Below are 15,535 nucleotides of genomic sequence, written 5' to 3'. Positions count from 1 at the left end.
GTCTTCTCTAATTTAATATAAATCAAAATTGTATTTTCATATTGGTTGAAAAAAAATAAAATAAAACTACGTCCGGTTATTTCAATTCTACGCCCGTTATTTCATTATGCATGGGCTATTTTAGTAATTATCTAATAAAAAAATAACCCTAAACACCCCACTTCTTCCGTGAAACACCCCACTTCAATAAAAATAAAAAACAAAAGGTCTCTCACAGTTTCCGAAGAAGACGAAGACGAAACCTTGGCTCATTTCCTTGAATCCGAAATCTTATCTTCTGATTATCCTGATGATAGTCACAATGTATGATCATCATCATCACCTCTTATTAATTAATTAACTAAAAATACTGAATTCTTTCTCTTTTCTGCAGGAACACACTAAAACAACAGCAACGGATTCATCACCTCCGTTAAAGAAGAGATAGTGCCACAGTTAGGAGACTTGAACAAGAGTTACAAGTCCGCTAATGCAAACTTAAAAACAGGGGCCATGACATTACGGTGAGTTGCCTTTCCATTAAAATTTGGATCGAATACTATAATATAACAATATGAAATGTGTTAGTTCGGTGTCTATACTTCCCCTTGATGTGGCCAATGGATAAATTCCCTTACGGAATTGATTGCTTAATTAAAATTTAGAGTAGGCAGTTCTTTGTTTGACAAACTGAAATATTGTTGTAATTAACAAACCCTCTTGCACCAAACCTTGCTATATATTTAAGTTTGTACCTCTATAGATGAAGTCTTATTTGGTGATTGATCGTGCAGCTTCAATGGGCGGGTAGTGCTGGATCACTACAGAGCAATGGTATAAACTACGCCTTCCAACAATGCCATTGGCACTCACCTTCTGAGCATACCATTAACGGGAAGAGGTAAATATTCATGTCTTAATTCATTCATAAGTTTGACTCGCGTAAGTTTGACTCGCGTTGCACATGGTTCACCAGATAATAGATCCCATTCTGGGTAACCGAACGGTTGTGATTGGAATCCTGTATAAGATTGGCCGACCTGAAGCATTTCTCTCTGAGGTAAAACTGTTAGGATAGACCTTTGGGAAGAGACATACTATTGTTATAACTAAGCATCTCCCTCATATGAGTGTTTGTTATCCATTCCAGTTAGAGAAGGATATAAAGTCCATAAGCGATAACCAAAAGGAGATAAATGTGGGGATCGTGGATCCAAGGCACATAAAGGTTCTTTGGTAAGAAGTATTACAAATACATTGGCTCCCTTACTACTCCCCCTTATACAGAAGGTGTTCTTTGGACCATCAGTAAAAGGGTACATACTCTTACCCTACTCCACCTACTTAGCAATTTTAGTGCTCAATTCTATGATAGACCAAATGGGAATGACTCTAATGAGTGCTTTTAGCCCTTCCACTTGATCAACACTGCATAATTCCCATGGTTTAACAGCTGAACCATCAGAGTCGAAATCTTCTTCCATATTTCTTATGATGCATGCTTTGTTTAGGAACCTACGTAGCACTATGAATATCAATCAAATTCTTATAGACAGCAATGGTAATGATATTGGTGACAAGCTGAAGGTGATACCTTAGTTTGTCTGAAGGTTTGACAAAATTTTAGTCGTCTCTGTCTATGAAGCATGGATACGCCTGTAAGGGTGAAGTATCCGTGTCCGACACGGATATGCCCCGATACGTGCCGGATACGCGATTTGGAGCATCCGATTTTTTAATTTCCGACACGCGGGGGACACGCCAGAATATTAATCTCACAAATTTTTTTTGGAACTTCAACAAAAAAAAAAAAAAAAATGAAATAAAATCCGAAATAAGAAGAGATGCAAGAGAAGAAAGATGAAGTAATTAAGTGGTACCTGACTAACTAATTTTAATCTACTAAAAAAGAAAACTTCTTTTTAAAACCTCCATGGATAAATCTTCAATTATATAAAGTAGAATTGCCATTTTAATTTGAATTTGGTGAAAAATGCTCAATTATATATATTATTTAAACGTATCAATGACGTATCCGTGTCCTATATTTTTGAAAAATGTAAATTGTCTCACAGCGTATTAGATTCGTGGTCGTATCCGTGTCGGCGTGTCCGATATCCGTGCTTCCTAGGTAGGTGTGATAGTAAACTCTGTTTAAGTTGTCCCTTGGGAATGCCAAATTTCTATTTCTAAAAGCTGCCACAATGACTTGAGTAAGTTCCGTAAATAAGCTTTTAATGGATGTTTACTTTGATATATAGAGGACAACCCACCAAGAAGAAGAATGACGGATGACAATAGGAGCATGACTGGAATTCGAAACCCACTTTCAAGCCAAAATGATCTTGGATATACACTCACGAGAGCCAATTTTGTTCATTTCTTTCTTGTGATGTTCATGACTTCCCATGGTAGCGGGTTTCGATGAACCAAAGTCACCATAAATATATTCAGGTTGAAGCTTTGATGCACCGATGCATACGCATTAATGATGATTTCATGATATGTTGTTGGTAATTGTGTCTTTACTTTTCAGTAGGCGCATGGTGGCAAACATGGAATAAATTGCTTAGAGCTACAACGAATAGCGGTTAAAGTATTAAGTCAAACATGTTCATCATATGGGTGTGACCATAACCGAGTGCGTCGCCCCGGATCCATAGAAAAGACGCTTAATCATCTAGCTCAAAGGAGTTTGAGTGACCTTATCTATGTTCGTTACAACTTGCATCTTAGGGAGCGCCAATTGAGAAGAAAGACAGACAACGGTTTCACCTTTGAGAGTGTCCTATTTGAAAGCCTATTGGATGATGGGACAAGAGAGAGAGAGAAAGAAGCCCCAAGTAGGAAGATGAGGTACTACCAAAATGAGTCTCTTCTTTCCCGACAATTACTTTTTTTACTAATCATACCAGTAAGGGTAAACTTCTTTGATAGAATAATTGGTTAAATGTGATCCTTTACAATGAGATGGAGCAACCTGAGGCAGATGACGAGGTGTATGAGAATGAAGAGAGAAATCTTGGGGTAAGAAAGGGACCCATGGATATGCTAACGTTTGAAGGCGTGGTCGAACCATTGGAGACTCATGACCCGGTGATGATGAGGATGATCTCGATTTTTTCTTGATGATTTGGTGATTAATTGTTTTGTATCATTCATGTCACACACAAACAAGGTTGTGAGTTCAGTGTGAACTTTATCTAATAATAGTCTCCAAGTTGTAATGCTGTTTGAAACTTCTAAGGAAGCCAAATGATGATATAAATTATTGTGTGATTTATTTTGTAAATGTTCCATTCTTCGGTTTTCCTTTTTGGCGGGCATACATGAACTTAGAAGTTAGCCGCGATGTTTATGATAATATCCAATTTATCATTGTTGTGTCTTTGGGATTTATATTATAACAACGTCTCCTATTTGACAATTTATTATGTGGTAATGGGAACTCTATATCTATATGTTATTATTGTTATTTTCATTGAATATTATGTTTGATAACAGCGTTATAAAAATAATTAAATAGATAATTTTTTACACTTGGTGTTAATAATGGTATGTTATTATTTATTACTAATTATTACTAATTTAACAAGAAATGTATAGCAAACCCAGTCATCGGCGGGCAGATTTGCTATTATGTCGAATAACTCAAACAACTGGTGAAAATATTACTACAATTAACCGACATAATAGGTTTTGAAATAGCAGGCCCGGCCACAGGTCGGGCTGCATGGGTAGTATATATTATAGTTCTCCCCTTCTCAATTGAGCAAGCATTGCTAGAGTATCCACCTGTCCAGACTAATTACGAAAAAACAGGAGAGAAAAATTGCGATACAAACCCGCCTAAAAAACCCACGACTATTCCAAAAAAAAAAAAAAAACCCCCCGACTAACATTAAAAACAACCCTAGAGATTCTCTTGCTGAAATTTTGTCTCTCTTCTCTCTAATCTTTTCAATCTTTATTTTGGATTTTGGTTTTCTTTTCTCATCTTCCCCAATTTTCCATCTTTCTAAAATCCCATGTGAGTGAGTTGAGTCGAGTCTCTCGATTTCGAATCAATTTTTTTACCGAATCAAAAATTATTTTTTACCGATTAAAAAAGGTTAGTTTTTTGTTTTACCGATGGAAAAATCAATTTTCTCTCTCTCATTCTCTTGGGTTATTTGTAGAATTCCTGTGGTGAGTTAGTAACAGAGTGGACATCTCAATAGTGAGAGTTCAAAATTTTGGTAAGCTCCTCAATCGATTCCCCCTCTATTAATTTTCATTAATCTTTATTAATTTTGTGTAGTTAAGGTTGGGATTTCTGATTGTTAAATGTTCGTCATAGTTTGCGTGACTAATTTAGTTTACATGCTTCCCTTTCAAGATTGCATTGCATTGGAAGAACTGTATCTAAGCCATAATGGTATTTCCAAAATGGAAGGCTTTAGTTTACATTAGTTAATCTTCAAATCTTGGATATTTCCTCCAACAAACTGACAACAGTGGATGACATTGAAAAATTGACCAGGTTTAGATGATTTTTCTCGGGTGTTATTTTTTTTTATAGTAAGGGGTGTTCTTCTTTTGTTACTATTACTATCTGGCTTTTATTTTTCCTGGTTTTCGTCCTTTTTTCTTTCTTTGTCATAACATGTATAGTTTATTTTACATTTTGACCAGACATTCTTATGGACTGTTGCTATGTAGATTGGAAGATCTTTGGATGAACGACAACCAAATTGCATCACTGGATGACCTTGATCTAGCTCTTGCTGGTTCAAGAGATAAACTCACAACCACCTACGTTGAACACAACCCATGTGTACGATTCTTTATCCGTCATATTGGTTTTTACAAAAGATTTACCTTCATGGATTGCATACTAAATGTGAGGGTTGTCCCATGATTATGTCCTACTCCGTACTCAAGTATTGAGTTGCTTTGTTTCTGTAGGCAATTTTCCTAACTATACGAAAACCCTGAGACAGTTTTTCCCAAATTTGGAGCAAATTGATTCTTATACATTCTCGTAAGGCCGGGCCTTGAAAAAGGATGAGTAATACACGCTAGGATGTTTCAGATTGTATTCTCATATTATATTGGGGTCCCACTTCTGTGAACTTCCTAGATTTTCATAAAAGGGAAGCAGAAGCTTATGCATGTGCTGGAAGAATGATGTACACAAGCTAAAAACACAGGACACTACTTAATGGTTTGGGAGTTCTTAAGTAAGGTAATGACAACTAAAAATAGGATTGTTAGGCCTGTATTTCGGTATTTCCCAAGGTGTCCATACACCAGGTATGAACAGTTACATGGTTTTCTCTTTGTGTTAGTTGGCTTTTAATAACTTGCTATTGGCAGCAAAGACTAAGAGTATATACTTGAGTCTATATTCCTTGGTGGATTATTCGACCATATAGCAAATTAAACCCAAGGGTGCGCTGGTAACTTATAGAACACAAGGAATTGAACGAAATATATTAAGTTAAAATAACCAGGCCACTTGCCATCTTTGCGCACTGGCAAGCACCAAGCCGTACCCGGGGCATGTTCTGACCCACAAGTCGGGACAACGGGGCTATCACCAAGCCATTGTCATGCCATCGCCTAGCCATCCCCTCATAACTTATTATTTGATTTTTTCGCATGACTAAATTTAGTAGAATAGTAATGATATATATTTATTAATGTCATGAAGTTATCATAGGTTGATATTAGATATCGACCGGTTTTATTAGTAATATCATTACTATTTATTATTTATTTGTACATGTATTATATATTGTTGTATAGTTGATAACTAACACACAAGACCTTAAATATTTAAGGTGAGGCTGGTTTGAGAATAGTTACGGTGGGACCGTAAATAGTTAAAATGGGTTCAATTAGTGAATAGTTACGGTAGGACCGTGTATAGTTGTTAACAGGGAAATATAAATAGACCAATGGTAGAGAAAACCATGCCGCCTTCCTCATCGGAATGACTTAATCTATTCCCATAGAACCTTACACCCCAATAGGAAAAAACTGCGAAAACTAAGAAAAAACCAAACATTAAATTTTATGGAAACCTTATCAGAAAACCTCCTCTCCTTCGTTTCCTTTCAATTGTTTGACGAAGCCGATGACTCAGTCTTCAAACCACTCACCTCAACCCCACTATCGAAGAAAATTTTAGTTAATTAAACATCATTTATTAACCCATATTCGGTTTTCTGCTCCTTGATACACTGATTTTCTGAGATTTGTATTTGCCTTTTTAGTTTTTACTACATCTTTTGATTGAGATAATGGTTTTTGGCTTACTACTGCAAGGCCTAATAGGGACTCAGCTTAAGTAACAAATATACTTCTTGATCCGTCAAAATAACAGGTAATTAATTTGTTTAGTTCCTTTTTGATGTTTCGAGTGTTCATGTATAATAGATGTCATGTGACACACTTTATAAAGATGAATTTTATTTATAGTATGTCACCGTGAAATTACATAATGTGAGATTACATAATGTTTTTTTTCGTGTGTATGGTATTCTGGGATAATATCACGTATCGTATGTCAATATCAAAGGAAGAACAAGAAGAGCACCAACTGAAACCAACACATAACATTATCGAAAAAGATCGTCACATGGGATGCCTCATTCCCAAGAAAAATAAAATGATAATTCAAATCCTTTTAAGATGAGCAATTAAGTCAGGATTAATCACTACCCAAGTATTTGTTAAATTGCATATGAAACGGGAGAATGAGAACTACCCGAGTATTCTCATCACAAATGTTTCATATAAACGTGCTAGCTTAAGGAGCTTCTTTGGAGCTGTTTTAGACACATTAGCTTAAGTTTGTTAGAGTATGTATAATAAGACATAGTGACATGCAAATAAATTGAGGTGGCCAACTCTTACTGAATTTATAGGAGTTCAGATGATTAACTAACATATATAATTGTAGTTAAGTTGCACATTATTATTTTTTTCCATAACTTAACAGTTTTAAAATATTAATTGCAGATGGCCAAATTAGATTATTAACATATATATCAGTGCGTATTCTTAAAAGCTCTCCGTCATTCTCTCATCTCGAGTTTCTCCACTATTTGGGATGCTGCTCTTTGGGTCACTTTCATTGGTTCAATTGATACATGTCACACCAGTTGAGAATAATATCCATATGAGGGTAACCTTTGTAAGCAACACAAATTTTACATGTTAGGTAATCCCTGTCAGTTGATTGCTCTTGCTTTGTTACCTGGTTTCCTTTCAATAGAATCACTATATTGGATTAAATGTGATGAACACACAACGTAATTGAGTATTGCTGATAGTGCTAGCTAGATGATGCATTCTTGGAAAAAAAAAAGGTCGTTTATAACTCATGCATTGTAGGTAGAGAAATTTTGATGTTGTGCGGAGAATGTGAAATTTTGGATTTACCATAATAAAATTATAAAACTACTGAGTGTTTGATGATGAATGAAATGTGTGAGGACTAATTATTAAACTATTGGGTGTGTGGTGATGAATGAAATGTGTAAGGACTTCTACTGTGTCAATTAAATTGCATATATGCCTTTTTTGGACATGCTATTTATAAAGTGTTAGTATGTGGATTATGCTTTTCTCCCACTCATTGAAATCTAAGATGCATAGTGCAACATTATATTATGTCAGCTGGTTGTCTTCTTTTTCATGTGCTACTTAATATCTTTGGATTAGGAAAGTATCCAAAGATTGGCAATTAATGAGTGGTCTGGAAGCCAAACAATGAGATTTTTCGGGTGCTGAAGTGGCTGTGCTACTTGACTTAAGTAACACACTCAATCAGCTAGGCTTTGCAACCAAAGGATCACGGTAATAATTTATTTATTTACCCGCACAAGAGATGATAATATTTGTTTAATGGCACAAGAGATGAAAATATAGAAAGCAGACATGCAGTTAATGTTTCCATCATCCAAAGGATATGACAAAATCATAACTAGCGTAATCTATTTTTTAGTTGATAGGTTTGCAGCTGAACTTAGAATCTAGAATAATGAGAAATTGTCTTAGACCTATCCAAATGTTGAAGAAATAGCTGCTACAATATGTTACATCGCATAATTGGGTGGCAAGCCTCTCAAAGTCATTAAAAGGACCAACTGGTTGTAAGTATTTCATACTGCCACTTGATGTAAGGCCATCTCTTTATGTGATGGAAGTTATGGATAGCGTAATTGATTTGAACGTATATTTTTGTTCAGGTTTGGAACATTTGAAGGTGGATGCAAATTTGGGACTATGGTTGGTTCTTGGACGCTGATTTAGCCTACTTTGATATTTAAGGTACACACACATTTAATTCAGAGTCACTTCCTATGAATTGTATGCAAACTATCACCACATTATAAGGTATAAGGCATACAAGGGAGCTACTTCCGTCTCGAGTTGGATGATTAATGATTTAAAGCCATAAGCATTACTATGTATAATAGATGCATGATTAGCAAGTGAAGTGAATGCAGTGAGTATAGGAAGCGGTCAATGTGTTTATACACTTAGAGCTAGATTAGCTATGGGTGCTGATAGAGCTATTCATGTTGATACTAAAGATTTGATGCTTTATCCTTTTTCTGTTGCTAAACTTAGGCTTCTTATTTTTGACAAATAGGTTAGTTCCTTTTTGAGATTTGGGCTTTTGTTAATTTTGTGTTGTTTGAATTGAAAATGTGAGTTTTAGAGATTGTTTTGGAAATGGGGGGTTGTTAGATTTTAATTTTAGGCTTTATTTTCATTGATAATTAATGTTGCTACACTTCATCCATTTGTAGATGGAAACCATTTTTTTTTTTTTTTTTTTTTTTTTTTTTTTGAGATATGGAGTTTGGGTTTTCTATATGGGAAGAGAAATGTGTTTTTGGATATTGGATTGCGAATTTGGTTTAGAAGTTAGGAAAATTTTGTTTTGTGCCTATTTTTTGGAATTTGGAGCGTCTGAAATGAAAATTTCTTTTGACCTTGAAATAGTGAAACGCATGATTGGTATGAATCTATGGAAATTCAGGTCTTTGATATCGATTGTGGTCCTGTTCTATCATTTATTGATATGGTAGTATAATATATTGATATGGTAATCAGGGGTCATTAGTTCTGATTTTAGGCTTCAAATACTTTTAAACTTGAAGTTAAATAAGGGTGGTTTCAGCTATGTGATGTGTATAGTTTGAAATTGTTGCTTTGTTGCATTTTGATGTATGAATTCTTATGTAGGCCATTGACGAAGAATGTTATCAAACATGACAGATGGTAGCTGGGTTGCTCAAATGGCCTCAAGGCACTTTTGCTTTAAAGGTTAGCAATAAAACTATATGCAACTTGATTTAGCAAACATATATGATAATTTTGATGTTATTACAAATTATGAAGTGATAATTTCCATTAGCTCGCTCAGGAAAGACAAATGTGAGAACTTTGCTGTACTGGTTGACCCTGTAAAGGTTTGTACTTTCTTTCTTTTTTCCTCAATGTCAAAGTTCAGTAATATTTATCGCAGATTTCTTTCTTTGGAAGGTTAAGAGATACTATGAGATTATTAAAGAGCCAATGGATTTCATGATTATGAAAGAAGAAATAGAGCAAGGAGCTTACAAAAATCTAGAACAATTTGACGTTTGCTCATTATCATTTATGTTCTTAGTTTCAAATATATGATTTTCTACAGTCAGTGTCTTAGTAGCCCCCTTGGCGTAATTAACATAAATGACCAAGATCTTTACCTTATGCTTTGATTATTAGTCCAATCTTCTGATATCTAATTAGTGAAGCGTAAGTCAATTTCTATATTTGTGATTATGGGAGCATAGTTGGACTGTGATTGATATATTATTTGGATACTTACATCGTGACGTCTTCTTGAATGCTTTTCAATGCTCAAAATACCATCTATTATAGGCAGGTGAGCTCTTACAGGTCATCACTGTTCGATTTACTTTATAGTCTTGACTTCATTACGTGCTTAACTTCATTACAAAAACATGTGATGAGTATTTCAGGCTCAAGCTATAGACGAACTGACTAAGCAGGTGCTTGACACACTGAGAATAACTAATCCAAAAACACGGGCACTGGTGAGAAAACCCAAATATATGTGAAGTCAGAAATTTAAATTCTACGTTGCAAACTGAGTTTAATACAAGGGGTAGACCGAGTGAAATGACTTCCAATGTCACATCAAACAGTAGGCCACATTCTTGATATGGTGATTCAAATTTCATCCCACAACCATTTGCTTATTATTTTCCGCGCAACACTTCAAGTTTTATATACTGTTTAAGAAACACACTCTTAAGACACCATGTCTCAGTAATGAGCAAGGACAACTTCCCCAACAAGTACTATTTCTTCTTATCTCCTCATGTTTCAATCCAAACCAATTTTAAAATAGGTACTCTTTATTTATCTATATTTAAAGTGGGTTTTTAATATTGCCCAATATGTTTTTTATGTGTGACAAAGTGATTATTGTTCCAAGTTAAGTAGTCTTTATTTTGCGAGATTAGAAATGGGTATTGCTTAACTTTTAAAGATATGCATATTACCTTTCATACCATTGATCACGAAGCGGAAGTTCGGAAAGACGTATAGGCTTGAAGAAGATGATAATGTGTTTGAAAAATCTGACGAAACAACTAATAGAATATCAAATTCGATTATAAAATGAATGGGATTCCGTTTCTCAAGGTACTTTTAGAAGTTTTTGATGATCCCACATAGTTAGAATCATATATAATTATGAGATTATCATTTGATAAGTATCATAAATATTTATTGATTATTTTTTTTATGCCAATTTCTACAGAGATGTTGTGGAAGGATCAATAGAAGTGGCTATTAAATACCACCTTGAATAATTAACGGGAGATCGAAATTGAATTAACCTCAAAGCACACGGTTGAGATTATTAGATGTGGAATATGTAGTGGGAATGCTTGGACAAATAGTTCTACATTTAAAATGGCATGTGTGTGTGTGTGTTTTTAAATATGATTGGATTGCCTTGCTATGTATTTTGGTAGGGCTTGCATTGATTCATCATCATGCTTGACTACAAGTTGATGTTTTTTTTAAAACGTTACAGCTTTACACTTTCGCAATCATGAAGTTTCAAAATGGTATTTACAAACGTTCAAGCATTTGAATTTATGCCATCTAATCAATAACAAATATTTTACTCCTATTTACCTAATAATTGTAAGGGTACCCTAATTGTAATGGCAACTATAACTATGTAGTGTTTGTTTTTCTACTATTTACAAATCCATAAAATTGATTTCAATTTATTCTTTGCTTTTTTCTTTGACGCAAGTAAAAGTGTTCGCATCTCATACATAGGCACATAATTTTGCATTCTTATATATTTTCTTTACCAATATTGATAGGAGATAAAATAGGAACCAAATATTTATCTTTATCTTTAGATATATATTATAGCTATATCCTCACCAATCTATTTTTGAAATAAAGAGACTCTAGTTTTTTCTAAATTTTATTACTAATTATAAAAAAGTATGATATAAATAAGGAAACAATCTCATCTAGAATTTCACAGAGTCTCTAATTTTTCCTAAACACTATAGTTAATTACAAAAAAACAATCTCATCTAGAGTTTCACAGAGTCTCCAACTTTTCCTAAACAATATAGTTAATGACGAAAAAAAATAGGAAACAAAAAACTAAATTACTAAAAATAATAGTTTCAACCGAAAATGACTTTCCTAAAACCCTTTCGATTTGATGCGTCATCCATTGTGGGATTAAGATATTTATTTATAGTTAAGGATTCTAAAAATCACAATTTTGGCCACAATAATTACAACATATTCCAATTAAATTTCCGTATATATATATATATATATATATATATATATATATATATATATATATATATATATATATATATATATATAACGAGATTCAGTGGACGCTGGGCTTAAATAAATTATATACCAAACCAATACAGAGTACATGTGGAAAATTAAATTATACAAAAAATAACATCACAAAATATATAATATAAAATAAAATAAAATAAAATAACGGCCAAGCAATAATGACAAATATTTTAAAATATATATAATATTGAATAAAACAAATGTCAAAGAAGGATGCAAATACATCGAACTAATCTCAAATAATATTTAACAAGAAATCGAAAACTGGAAGCAAATGCAAGTATTAAACTAATCTTAAAAAGTAATTAATAGAAAATCGAAATATGGATACAACTGCATTAAACTAACCTCAAAAAATAATTAATGGAAAATCGGAAACTAAATGCAAATGCATTAAACTAACCCTCAAAGATTAAATTAACTGAAAATCAGAAACTAGATGCAACTGCATTGAACTAACCTTAAAAAAAAATTAATTATAAATTGGAAACATGATGCAAATGCGTGGACCTAATCTTAAAGAATAATATATATATATATATATATATATATATATATATATATATATATATATATATATATATATATATATATATATAATTGGGATTGGACGTTGGGCTTAAATAAATTATATACCAAACCAATACAGAGTACATGTGGAAAATTAAATTATACAAAAAATAACATCACAAAATATATAATATAAAATAAAATAAAATAAAATAACGGCCAAGCAATAATGACAAATATTTTAAAATATATATAATATTGAATAAAACAAATGTCAAAGAAGGATGCAAATACATCGAACTAATCTCAAATAATATTTAACAAGAAATCGGAAACTGGAAGCAAATGCAAGTATTAAACTAATCTTAAAAAGTAATTAATAGAAAATCTAAATATGGATACAACTGCATTAAACTAACCTCAAAAAATAATTAATGGAAAATCGGAAACTAAATGCAAATGCATTAAACTAACCCTCAAAGATTAAATTAACTGAAAATCAGAAACTAGATGCAACTGCATTTAACTAACCTTAAAAAAAAATTAATTATAAATTGGAAACATGATGCAAATGCGTGGACCTAATCTTAAAGAATAATTAATGGAGAATCGAAATCGGATGCAACTGCACTGAACTAATCTCAAAAAATAAACTGGATACAAATATATTAAACTAACCTCAAGAAATAATTAACGAGAAATCGGAAACTGGATGCAAATTCATTGAACTAACCTTAAACAATAATTAACGAGAAATCAAAAACTATATATGAAAATACAACCTTATCAAATAATAAACGAGAAATCGGAAACTTGATGCAAATGCATTAAACTAATCTCATAGAATAATTAACGAAAAATCAGAAATTGGATGCAAATGTATTAAATTGACCTCAAAGAGCAATTAACATGAACTTGGAAATTTGATGCAAATGTATTGAACTAACCGCAAAGAATAATTAACGAGAAATCAAAAACTGGATGTAACTGTATTGAACTAACCTCAAAAAATAAATAACGGGAATCGGAAATTGGATGCAACTGCATTGAACTAACCTTAAAATATAAATAACGGAAAATCAGAAATTGGATACAAATGCATTGAACTAACCTCAAAACATAGTTTGGTTATATGTTGTGAGAATGTCTCGATAAGTATAGTTTTGCATTTAAAATGGTGTTTATCTTATCTCTTTCTGTATGATTGAGAACTCTTTACTATTTAAGTAGCTTCAATATATATGAACTTCGCCTTATTAGACAATCTCACAAAACTTCAATCAAACTTCTATTATTAAACAACAAAATGAAGTTGAAGGGCTTTATCAAAGGTGAGTTCTTTTTTTTTAATAGAGAGTGAGGTTTTCACGGTATAAGGAATTTGGGATGAGTGAACAATATAATATTAATATATAATAGTTCTGCATATTTGCAAATATTTTTCAAAATAATTAATATAACAACACCTGTTCGTAGATAATCTTTGAAGATTCCACATAGTGAGTCATGCATAATTTAAAGAATAATTAACAGGAAATTATGAACTAGATAATCTTCGATGATCCCACATAGTAAATCAAGCATAATTTATTTTTTATGTCATGTTTGCTATTTGCAAGGACACTACAGATGGATCAGTAGAAGTTGGTATTACACACCACATTAGATAATTAAAAGAAAATCGAAAACTGGATTCAAATACATAACTAAGCTCAAAGAGTAATTAACAGGAAATCGGAAATTAAACTTTATGCAAATGCAATAAACTAAACTCAAAAAGTAATTAACTAGAAATCGGAAACTGGATGCAATTGCATTAAACTAATGTCAGAGAATAACTAACTGGAATTTTGAAATTGGATGCAAATCCTTGAAAAATATTTAACGGAAAATTGGAAACGGTATGTAAATACACCAAACAAACCTCAAATAATAATTAATGGGAAATCGGAAACTAGATGCAACTGCATTGAACTAACCTCATAGAATAATTGGTGGGAAATCAGAAACTAAATGCAAATGCATTTAAATAACCTCAAAGAATAGTTAACGGAAAATCAGAAAACAGATTTAATTGCATCGAACTAACCTCAAAACATAAATAATCAGAAACTAGATGCAGATGTATTGAACTGACCTTAAAGAGTTATTAACATGAAATCGAAAACTGGATGCAAATGCAATAAACTAATCTCAAAGACTAATTAACGAAACATTGAAAAATGGATGAAACTGCACTTAACTAACATAAATGAATAATTAACGAGAAATTATAAATTTGTTGTAACTGCATTGAACTAACCTCAACAAATAATTAACGGGAAATCGGAAACTTGATGCAAATACATTGAACTAACCTCAAATAACAATTAACATAAAATCGGAAATTGGATACAATTGTATTGAACTATCCTTAAAGAATAATTAATCGAAAATCAGAAACTGGATGCAACTGCATTAAACTAAAATCAAATATTAACTAACGGAAAATCAGAAATTGGATGCAAATGCATTGAAATAACCTCAAAGAATAGTTAACTGGAAATCGGAAGCCGGATGTGTAACTGCATCTCACTGACCTCAAAGCATAAATAACTAGAAATTGTAAACTATCGAACTAACCTAAAAAAATAATTAACGGGAAATCAGAAACTGGATGCAAATGTATTGAACTAACCTCAAAGAGTAATTAACGGGAGACTGAAACCTGGATACAAATGCAATGAACTAATCTCAAAGACTAATTAACAAAACTGGATGCAAATGTACTGATTTAACTTTAATGAATAATTAATCATAAAGTGGATGCAATTGTACTGAACTAACCTCAAATAATAATTAACGGGAAATCAGAAACTTAATGCAATTACATTGAACTAACCTCAAATAATAATTAATGAGAAATTGAAAACTGGATGCAACGTACTATATTAAACTAACCTCAAAGAATAATTAATGGAAAATCAGATGCTTGATGCAAATGCATTGAACTAATAACCCTCAAACATGTTTGTATTATATGTAGGGGGAATAAATGTCTCGACAAATATAGTTTTGCATTTTAAGTAGTGTTTATCATAATTCTTTTATTTTGATTGCGAATATCTTGCTATTCAAG

At 32.4% G+C, this 15,535-nt stretch overlaps 1 pseudogene; it reads left to right on the top strand.

The window, feature by feature from the left end:
- The first annotated feature begins 289 nt into the window (after positions 1-289).
- LOC147510593 (alpha carbonic anhydrase 7-like) lies at positions 290-1,388 on the top strand (annotated as a pseudogene).
- The last annotated feature ends 14,147 nt before the right edge of the window (positions 1,389-15,535 follow it).

The sequence above is a fragment of the Coptis chinensis genome, chromosome 3 (genome assembly GCF_015680905.1).
Source record: "Coptis chinensis isolate HL-2020 chromosome 3, ASM1568090v1, whole genome shotgun sequence".
Lineage (NCBI taxonomy): Eukaryota > Viridiplantae > Streptophyta > Magnoliopsida > Ranunculales > Ranunculaceae > Coptis > Coptis chinensis.
The sequence above is the reverse complement of the archived record's forward strand: the minus strand, read 5'-3'. Positions and strand labels throughout refer to the sequence as shown.